At 35.4% G+C, this 10,969-nt stretch overlaps 1 pseudogene; it reads left to right on the top strand.

Annotated features, from left to right (window-relative positions):
• The first annotated feature begins 4,054 nt into the window (after window positions 1-4,054).
• LOC149579749 (glutathione S-transferase F9-like) lies at window positions 4,055-5,055 on the top strand (annotated as a pseudogene).
• The last annotated feature ends 5,914 nt before the right edge of the window (window positions 5,056-10,969 follow it).

Genomic DNA, 10,969 nt, shown 5'->3' with positions numbered 1-10,969 from the left:
TCCAAGTCCTTCCATGAGTGAAGGCTCATAGCAACCTAGGAAAATAAGTCCTTGGGAACTTTGATACCCCTTCGAAACAAGCACAGAGTGCTAGCTCCTTGTGTCTTAGCTAAAGTAATAGCTTGAGCAGCGAACAAGGGAGATCACTAAAGGTTTTGTTGTTTTATTGAGAGGCCATCTTTGAATCCATTACATGCCCAGTGAAGCCAAGCTTTGAGGGATTCCAAGGCTTTCCAAATGCTCTGAACAACAAAAGTGCCATGAATTGAAGCAGGTTTAGGAGTTGCAAGAAGGTTTTGAAAGCCAATCCCCTTCCAATTAGGCTAGTCAACCAAAAAGCCTAAAGAAATGCAGTGTCATAGTAAAATTTTCTAGGCCTCATCTTTAGTGAGAACCCAAATGACCCAGTTAGCACAAAGGGAAATCCCCTACTTGTGAGTAGAAATAAGCCCATGTCCACTAGAATCTTTGGGAAAACAACAATAATGCTTGACAACTCTCTGAAAGACATGATGCATAGTAGAAAGTCCCGAAGGAGACACTCGAGCTTGAGGTAAGAAGATTTAGAAGGGGCCCAATAGGAAGAATAGTATACATGTATAGCAACAAGTAGTTTAGAATAGATTTGAAACTTGCCTGCAAGGGAGAGTGGCTTAGTGATCTAATATTCCAACTTCTTCTCAATTCATGCAAGAACAACATTCCACAACTCCACTAGGTAGGCTTGAAAAGCAAAGGGAATGCCCACAAACTTAAAAATTTCTCCATGTTGTACCCATTTCCACCCATATCGCTAGAACCATAAAGGGCCTAGCAAGAAAGATTGTTTGTAATAGAGGATTTTATGGCATTGAATGGTAGACCTAGAGGCAAGACAAAAAGTATCCAAACATTGCAAGGCATTGGAAATATTGTCTTCATTTTCCACCAAAGTAAAGAAGGAATCATCTATAAAATGCCCATTAACGAGCTACATGGAGGAATCAGGAAGAGAGATGCTATGCACTAGACCCCAAGAAATGGCATTGGCAAGAAGATAGCCAAAACTCTCAACCGTTAACACATAGAGTGAAGGTGTCAGAGGGAAACCTTGATGAATAGATCTGAAGAGCCTAAAAGCTTTAGATTGCCTTCCATTAATGATGATGCAAGAAGAGGTATCACCAAAAAAAATCTGCACAGACTACAAAAAGACTAGACCAAATCTCAGAGCTTGAAGCATGACTAGGATGAAAGGCCATCCCACTCGATCTAGTCATAAGCTTTGGAAAAATCAATCTTTAGAAATAAAGCCTACTTCTTGGATTTTCGAGCCCATTCCATACCTTCCCAAACAACAATAATGTTATCCAAAATATATCAGGACTTGACAAAACTATTTTGTTTAGGGAAAATAATTTAAGGGAGCAACTGCTGAATTTTAAGAGAGAGGGCTTTGGCAATGATCTTGTAGGAGACATTCAACAAAGTGATGGGCCTCTAATTGTAGATTTCCTCAAGATCACCAGCTTTAGATATGAACTTAATATTACCCTTGTTTATATTGTTTCCTAGGGAATTAGAATTGTAATCTTTGTGATACACCTGAAACAAATCAAGGTCAATATCATCCCATAGGATTTTGTAAAATTCATAAGGAAAACCATCATGGCTAGGGGCTTTGTCCTCAGCCATAGAAATAACGACTTCCTTGAGGTTTGCAAGCATTAAACTTTTCTCACAAAATTCATATTTCTCAGGAGCAAGCCTATTAGGAGTAATAGCAAGGTAATCTTCTAAAGCTTGGTGACACATCTCGGATGACCCTTGAGCCATAAAAACCTACTCATAGTGGTACACTAAAGTGTAGAGAAAGTATAGTAGGTCAGTAAGAACTTTTTGTTCTTCTTAGATGCATTTGATGCCAATTGCAAAATGATGAACCTGCACAACATAAAAAATTTATTTAGAAGCTTGATTTCCAACCTCCAACCAATGGAGATGGGCATGATCTGAGCTCCTCGAGCAACATAATTGTCTAAAACTCACTTCTAGTGCTGAAGATTGGCAAGCCAAACCTAGAGATCCATATCAAATGGATTCATGGTGAGCACTTCCAAGGCCATACACAAATCTTTAGTTGTAGCTTAAGATCTTCTACAGTAGTTAGCCAACTAACCACCATAAATGCAAAGAAACCTCATAGTATAGAGGATGTTGTCATTCCACCATTGAATCCATACAACCTAGGTGTGGGGTCAAGTGTCAAGATTCCAGACTTGAAGAATGTGCATAATAGTCGATGGATGGGACAACAAAGAAGTATTTAGATAAAACTAAGTTATAGAAAAGATAATGGGGGAATGATCTAATAGTATTACATCTGGAAGAGGTGTGACAGGTAGGGCATAGTTGTGAGAAAATGAAAAAAAGGACTGTGTAGAAATCATAGCCTTGTCAAGTCTCTTTAAGACTCTGTTAGACCCAGCTCAAAAATTGGACCATGTATGCCAAACCCCGTTTGGGTGGCAGTGAGTAGCATTTGGATTTAAAAGTAGCTTTTTTCGCATGTAAAACCAGGCCTCTATTTCACTAGCTACCAATTGAAAAGGAAAAAGCCCTTCCTTGTTAGTGGCCAACTCAAACATGTTAAATTCCCCACAAAAAAAATCAGTTCGCATGTGGCAAATGATCTACCAACCAGTGCAATAGGTGTGAACGCTCAACAACATCATTAGGGGCATAAGTGTTAACAATACCAAAAGAATGATTCTGAAATGACAATAAAATCCAAACCATGCTTTATAGAGGGTCAAATCCATGTGAAATAATAGAAGAAAGTAAATGAGGGGAAAGAAGAGTAACAACTCCACCTCGACCAACCTCATGTTGAGAAGCAAATATGACACTATCCGATCAAATAACCTTATAAACTGAGGTAACGAGAAATCCAACAACTTTAATTTCTTGAAGAGAAAGTACATCAAGATTACCAAGCCGATGTTTGGTGTCATGAATAGAATTTTTTTAGGGAGTTATATCAGCCCCTGCACATTCCATGAGAGGAAATTCATGGTAAACTAGCTTGCATGTCATCCTCATCTCCAAGAGAGGAGAAACTGCTATGCAAAAATGTGGGAGCATCAAACATGGAGTCATCAAGAGAGATGACCCTCTAAATCTTCTCCCCATTATCATGATACTCATCATGGCCATCTAGGTTGCGAGACTGACGTAAGGTTAGCTGAGCAATCATCGATGCCACTTGCGGTGCTCAAATTCATAAAGGACAGGATCAGGAGTATGAACAACCATTGTCCCCTACACTCCAAGGTTTGAAATAGGAGGCAAATTTTATATATTTGAAACAATGACCAAATTAATAGATAAAATTTTGAAACTTAACTAAAAGAGAGAGTTAAAATTAATATTCTAAGTTATATAATTCAATTTAAAAATTATTTCATTGAACTCTTTAAAGACATGATTTCCTATATATTGAAAAAGTTATGAAAATATATTAGACTACTAGTTTAAAATTAATATTCTAAATTTTAAAATTCACAAAGAAAAAGATCTATTGATTTATTTAAAACTTGAAATAATAAGTATTGAAAAAGCTGTGTGAAGTGATTGCCTTTTTCCAAATTTTATCTATATGATCAAAAGACCAAATTAATAGACTAAATTTGAAATTTTAGTTTAAAATGTTAAAATTTATAACTCTATTGACCCACCTAGAATGAATTTATTTACTTTTCTTTCCATCCACACAAACAAAAACCAAGTTAGATAATCGTATTCCTTACAAATACCTCCCTAGTCTCCAATGATAATTCTAGCAATAGAGCTAATGAACAGACGTAGCCTACCTTACAATGGAAATATATTGACTAACCTGTTCTCTTTTATTTCTATTCACACAAAAAAAAAACTAAATTATAGACCCCAAATCTTACCTCCTCTCTTCTATAAATACCTCCTTAATTAGAAAATGTTGTCAAATGCATAGCAACTCTTGGGTTTTCTGATAGGAAAAGGTATAATTATCTCTCCATTTGAGAAGAAAATCAAAATGGTTATCAAGCTGCTTGGCCCTACCTAAGCTGCCTGTAGCAGAAGGGTTCTTGCATGTTTCATAGAGAAAGATATTGAGTTCGAAATTGTTCTTGTTGATATAATTAAAGGGGAGCATAAAAATCCAGAGTTCCTGGCTTTACAAGTGCGGATCGTTTCTTATAATATAATTTTCTTCTTTTGTTAGTTTTATAATAACCCATTTATACAGTTATCAGGTTAAGCTTATTGATTTGAAATTTGTATGATATGTGATGCAGCCATTTTAAAAAGTTCCAGTAGTCCAGGATGGAAGTCTCATGCTCTTTGGTGAAGATATTAATTATGTACTTATTTATGCATATTTCATTTTATTATGATTTAGCCAACATGCAGTATGCTGAATGTTTTAATTCAAAACTTATGTTGGTAGCTAACATAATTGCTTTCTTGTGATTCATCTACTTGTATATGTGCAAAATTTTTTGGGTAGTGCATCTACCATTGATATGATCACTGTAAACATATAGATCTGATTTGGTAGTGTAAATCTGAGTTTATATGAATTGTGTATGTGTACAATCAAGGGCTATCATAAGATACTATGCTGAGAAATATGTAGGACAAGGTACTCCTTTGTTGGGGAAGACCCAAGAGGAGAGAGCACTGGTTGAACAATGGCTTGAAGTTGAAGGGCAGTACTATAGCCCTCATGCTACTGCATTAGTTTATCTTCTGCTATTTGCCCCAAGGATTGATGTGCCTCAAGACAAGGCCTTGATTGAGAAAAATGCCCAAAAGTTGGGGGAAGTGTTGGATGTGGATGAAGAGAGGTTGTCAAAGAGCAAATACTTGGCAGGGGATTTTTTTAGCCTTGCTGATCTGTCTCATCTTCCATTCACTGATTATATAGTTAATGCTACTGATAAGGGATATCTGATCAGGGATAGAAAACATGTGAATGCATGGTGGGAGGATATTTCCTCTAGGCCTATGTGGAAGAAGGTTTTTGCCATGTGAAACAATGAATCATGTCACTTAGGTTTCAAAGTTTCATTTTGTGTTTTGTAAAATAATGACACCGTCGTCTACACTATAGATGATGGAATGCTGCATTTCAGGTTTCAAATATTTACTGTGGTATGCAAATTGATAAGACCCTCGTCTAGAATGATGTCTTTTGTGTTTCAAATTTTGTTCTAATAGCATAGTTTCCAGTTTTGAATTAAGAGTGCCTTTGAATACTGAACCTATGGTGTTCTATCTTCAAAAATGAAACTGGCTTATATATACTTCTATATATATTATGCCGAGAGTAATCATTCTCGAGGCGGCTATTTTTATTTAATCCCAAAGTTATTTTAATCACAGTTGGGATTATGAAAATGAAAATAGGCACCTCTAGAATGATTACTCTTGGCGTAATATATATAGAGGTATATATAAGCTAGTGGCAATTGTGGCACAACAGGAAAAGTATTTTTAAAATTTTTTCTATTTTTTTAAGGTTAGTGTTGAAGTATTTATTTCTTTTTAAATACAATTGTATAAACTTACTATAAAAATGTAATAGTGTAAACTTACTATAGAATTATTCTTGAATATTTTTTTTAAATTCTATATATGGTGTTTATTTGTATCACTTTAATTCAGATTTTTTTAAGCATAGTGTTATGTAAAATGTTATATTGAATAGTAGAGTTATAGTTAGGGTTAGGGTTAGTGTTAGGGTTGGAGCTATTGTTAGGGTTTGAGTTATGGATAGGGTTAGAGTTATAGTTAGGAATAGAGTTACAATTAGAGCTAGGATTAACATTAGGGTTAGGGCTAGGATTATTTTTAGGATTACAAATCTTGTTAGGGTTATAGTTAGGGTTAGGTTTAGAATTAGAGTTAGAGTTAATGTTAGGATTAGGGTTAGAATTTGGGTTACAAATATAGTTACGGTTAGAATTAGAGTTAGGGTTAGGGTTAAGGTAAGGGCAAGTGTAAGAATAAGGGTTTAGGTTAAAAATATAGTTAGGGTTAGGATTAGAATTAGAGTTAGGGTTTGAGTTAGAGGTAGAGTTGGAATTGGAGCTCAAATAAGGGCTAGAGTTAGAGTTGAAATTAGGGTTATAATTAGGAATAGGGTTAGGGTTAAAATAAGATTTATGGTTGGAATTAGAGAAAGGGGTCGAGAAAGGGTTAGTTTTAGGGTGATGGTTAAGGTTAGGTTAATATTTAGAGTTAGGGTTGTATATAGAGTTACATTAGGGTTAAGGTTAGGGTAAGGGTATGAGTCGAGGTTAAGGTTAGGGTTAGGGTTAGGGCTATGGTTTTCATCTAGATTAAAGTAAAGGTTAAGGTTAGAGTTAGGGTTAGGTTACGGTTTTATTGAAGGTTAAACTAAGGATTAGGGTTAGGATTAGAGTAATTATGGTAGAATTGGATTTGTAGTAAGGGTTATATTCAGGGTTAGAGTTAGGGGTAGGATTATGGTTTAAAAAAAGTAATTTTCTTTTTGGTATATTGTAATGTAAAATGTTATAGTCAAACATAGATATATGGTTAGTGACAAAGTTACCATTATAGTTAATGTTAACCTTAGGGATAGAATAAGGGTTAAGCTTAGCATCAAGGTGGTTGTAGTTAGGGTTAGGGTTTGAGGTGTGGTTAAGGTTAAGGTTAGAGTTATGGTTATGGTTAAGTTTTGGATTAGAGTTATGTTTATGGTTAAGGTTAGGGTTAGAGTTATGGTCATAGTTAAGATTAGGGTTAGAGTTATGGTTATGGTGAGGGTTAGTTTTATAGTAAGGCTAGGGTTACGGTTTGTGTCAGGGTTAAGGTTAGATTCAAGGTTAGGGTTTGAGTTAGGGTTAAGGTTAGAGTCAGGGTTAGGGTCTGAGTTAGGATTAAAGTAAGGGTTAGGGTTAGAGCCCAATTATGGTAGAATTAGATTTAGGGTTAGAGTTAAGGGTTAGAGTTATGCTCATGTGGTTAAGGTTAGGGTTAGAGTTATGGTTATGGTTAGGGTTAGGGTTATTATAGGGCTCGATTTAGGGTTATTGTAGGGATAGGGTTAGGGTTTGAGTTAGGATTAAGGTTAGATTTAGGAATAGGGTTAGGGTTTTAGTTACGATTAAAGTTAGGGTTAGGATTAGGGTTAGAGTCTAGTTATGGTAGAGTTAGATTTAGGGTTAGAGTTAGGGATAGAGTAATGTTTATGGTTAAGTTTAGGGTTACAGTTATGCTCATGGTTAAGGTTAGGGTTAGACTTATGGTTATGGTTAGGGTTAGGGTTATAATAGGGCTAGGTTTAGGGTTAGGTTTAGGGTTAAGGATTGAGTAAGGGTTAAGGTTCTAGAGTTACGGTTAGAAAAAAGTTTTGAGCCAAGATTAAAGTTAGGGTTAGGGTTTATGGTTATAGTCCAATTATGGTAGAGCTAGATTAAGGGTTAGAGTTAGGGACAAATTAATGTTTATGGTTAAGGTCAGTGTTAAGGTTAGGGTTAGGGTCAGAGTTAAAGTTAAGGTTAGAGTTAAGGTTAGAATTAAGGTTAGGGTTAGTGTTAAGGTTAGGGTTAGGGTTAGAGTTAGAGTTAGGGTTAGCATTAGGATGAAAATTTGAGTAAGGGATAGGGTTTGAATTAGAGTTAGGGTTCTTGTCAGGATTAGGTTTACAATTAGAGATAGAGTTAGGGTCATGGTTAGAGTTATAATCAGTGTTAGAGTTAGAGTTAAGATTAGGGTTAGGTTTAAAATTAGATTTAGAGTTGGGATTAGGGTTAGGGTTGGAATTATGGTTAGAAATATAGTTAGGATTAGAGATAGAGTTAGGGTTAGGGTAAGGGTAAGAATTAGGGTGAGGGTTAGAATTAGGGTTACAAATATAGTTAGGGTTAGTGTTAGGGTTAGAATAAGAGTTAGGGTTAGGGTTAGAGATAGAGTTAGAATTAGAGTTAGAATAAGGGTTGGAGTTAGAGTTAGAGTTAGAGTTAGGGTTATATTTAGGGTTAGAATTAAGGTTAGGATTAGAATTAGAGTTAGGGTTATGGTTAGTGTTAGGGTTATGGTTAGGGTTAACATTAGGGTTAGGGTTAGGGTTAGTGTTAGGGTTATGGTTAGGATTAGCATTAGGGTTAGGGTTACAATTAGAGTAAGAGTTAAAATTACAGCTAGTGTTAGTATAAGAGTTAGAATTAGAATTAGAGTTAGAGTTAGGGTTCAAGTTAGAGTTAGAGTTAAAGTTAGAGATAGAGTTGTGATCAGGGTTAGATTAGGGTTAGGGTTAAAGTTACCTTATTAGATTTAGGGTTAGGATAAGAGTTAGGGCTAGGATTAGGATTAGAATTAAGGTTAGTGTTAGAGTTAGAGTTATATATAGTGTTAGGGTTAGGATTAGGGGTAGGTTTATAGTCAAAGTTAGGGTTACGGTTAATAATGGGGTTAGGGTTACAAAAAGAATCAAAGTTAGAGTTAGGGTTAGAATTAGGGATAAAGTTAGAGTTGGAGTTAGGGTTAGAGTTAGATTTAGAGTTAGATTTAGGGTAAGAATCAAGGTTAGGATTAGAATTGGCATTAGAGTTAGAGCTAGGGTTAGAATTAAGGTTAGGGTTAGGGTTAGGGTAAGAATTAGAGTTAGAGTTATAGTTAGGGTTAGAGTTAGGATCAGAGTTATAGTTAGGGTTAGAGTTATAGTTAAGGTTAGAGCTAGAAGTGGGGTTAGGGTTAGAATTAGGGTTAAAGTTAGGGGTATATAGGTTTGGGTTAAAATTAGGGGTAGAATTAGAGTTAAAATTAGAGTTAGAGTTAGAATTAGGGTTAGGGTTAGAATTAGGGTTACAGATTGAGTTAGAACTAGAGTTAGGGTAAGTGTAAAAATTAGGGTTAGGGCTAGAATTAGGGTTACAAATAAATTTAGGGTTAGAATTAGGGTGAGGGTTAGGGTTAGATTTAGAGGTAGGATATGAGCTAGAGTTAGAGATAGAATTAGAAATAGAACAAGAGTTGGAGTTAGAGGTAGGGTTAGAATTAGGGTTAGGATTATGGTTAGCATAAGGGTTATGGTTAGAGTTAGGGTCAGCATTAGGGTTAGGGTTATAATTAGTGTTAGTTTTAGTGTTAGTGTTAGTGTTAGTGTTAGTGTTAGTGTTAGTGTTAGTGTTAGTGTTAGGGTTAGAATTGGGGCTAGAATTGAGGCTAGGGTTAGGGTTAGAATTAAGGTTAGAGTTAGGGATCAAGTTAGAGTTAAAGTTGGAGATAGAGTTGGGGTTAGGGTCAGATTTAGGGTTAGGGTTGGAGTTAGGGTTAGATTTAGGTTTAGAGTTAGAGTTAGGGTTAGAATTAGGATTGGGCTGATGATTAGAATTAGGGTTAGGATTAGAGTTAGAGTTACATATAGTGTTAGGGTTAGTATTAGAATTATATATAGTGTTCGAATTAGGATTATGGGTAGGATTAGGGTTAGATTTAGGGTTAGAGTTAGGGTTAGTGTTAGGGTTACAATTAGAGTTAGAGTTATAATTATAGTGAGGGTTAGAGTTAGAGTTAGAGTTAGAGTTAGGGTTAGAATTAAGGGTAGGGGTAGGGTTAGGGTTAGAGATAGAGTTGGAGTTAGAGTTAGAATATGGGTTTAAATTAGGGTTAGACTTAGGGTTAGAATTAGAATTAGAGTTAGAATTAGAGTTAGGATTAGATTTATAGTAAGGCTTAGGGTTAGGGCTAGAATTAGGGTTAGGTTTAGAATTAGCATTAGATTTAGGATTATAAAGGTTAAGGTTAGAGTTAGGTGGAGAATTAAAGTTAGAGATAGAGTTAGAGTTAGAGTTAGGGTTTGTGTTATTATTGCAGTTAAGATAATTTTTGCGTTACTAATCATATTATAGCTAATGGTAGTGCTATTATTACACTTTACCTTAGTGTTAGGATAACTACCAAGTTAAATTTTAATGTGGGTTAGTTCCATTATAGTGCCCATGATTAGTGCTGTTGTGATACAAGTTTTTAACTTTTTTAATTATGTAATCCCTCCTCCCTCTCTCTCCCCTCTCTCTCTCCCTCTCTCTCTAACTACACCCATTAATATCTCACCCCACTATCTAAATATACCCTCTCTCTATGTATTCTCTAGTAATGCCCCTCTAATATGTCTCTCTAATCTCTAGATACACCCACTTATCTCTCCCACCCTACTTTCTAGATACTCCTCCTAATCTCTCCCCCCCTTTATGCTCTCTAGATACACCCTCTCTCTCTCTCTCTCTCTCTCTCTCTCTCTCTCTCTCTCTCTCTCTCTCTCTCTCTCTCTCTCTCTCTATGCTTGCTCCCTAGATACACCTCATAATCTCTTTTTCTCTCTCTCTACATAAAACATCCCTCTATCAGAAACATAATATGATCTCCTTCTTGTCTATAGATATGATCCTCTCTCTCTCTCTCTCTCTCTCTCTCTCTCTCTCTCTCTCTCTCTCTCTCTCTAGGTGTGTGTATATACATATTATCACTTATAAAAAAATATAATATTATTTCTAGACACTTGTACATATAGGTTTAGACTAAGGTATATAATTTACTAAATGATTAGTACAATAATATATAGAGTAAGAGTTAAAGTTAGGATCCAAGGTTTACAATTTCATTAATATGACACTCAGTGTTATGGTTAGGGTTAATAAGTGGTTAAATGTTACACTAAAATAAGGGACAGGGTTAAGGGAAGTATGGGATTTAGGTGTAGTGTTGGAGTATTTGGAGTACAACTATGGTCAAATTTGGGATATATGTTATACACATGACTTGAATAGTGGAGAACTTAATTCATGAAAGGGAAGTTATAAGTCCCAACACAACAATTCAAATGATGTTAAAAGTGTGAAAGAATATATAAGAGTCAATTTTATGAAAATTATTTCTCCATGATGATGTGAGAACATTATATATTGTTGATTTTTTA

Source organism: Cupressus sempervirens, chromosome 1 (assembly GCF_028749045.1).
Source record: "Cupressus sempervirens isolate cs-2001-9-10 chromosome 1, ASM2874904v1, whole genome shotgun sequence".
In the NCBI taxonomy this organism is placed as follows: domain Eukaryota; kingdom Viridiplantae; phylum Streptophyta; class Pinopsida; order Cupressales; family Cupressaceae; genus Cupressus; species Cupressus sempervirens.
The sequence above is the reverse complement of the archived record's forward strand: the minus strand, read 5'-3'. Positions and strand labels throughout refer to the sequence as shown.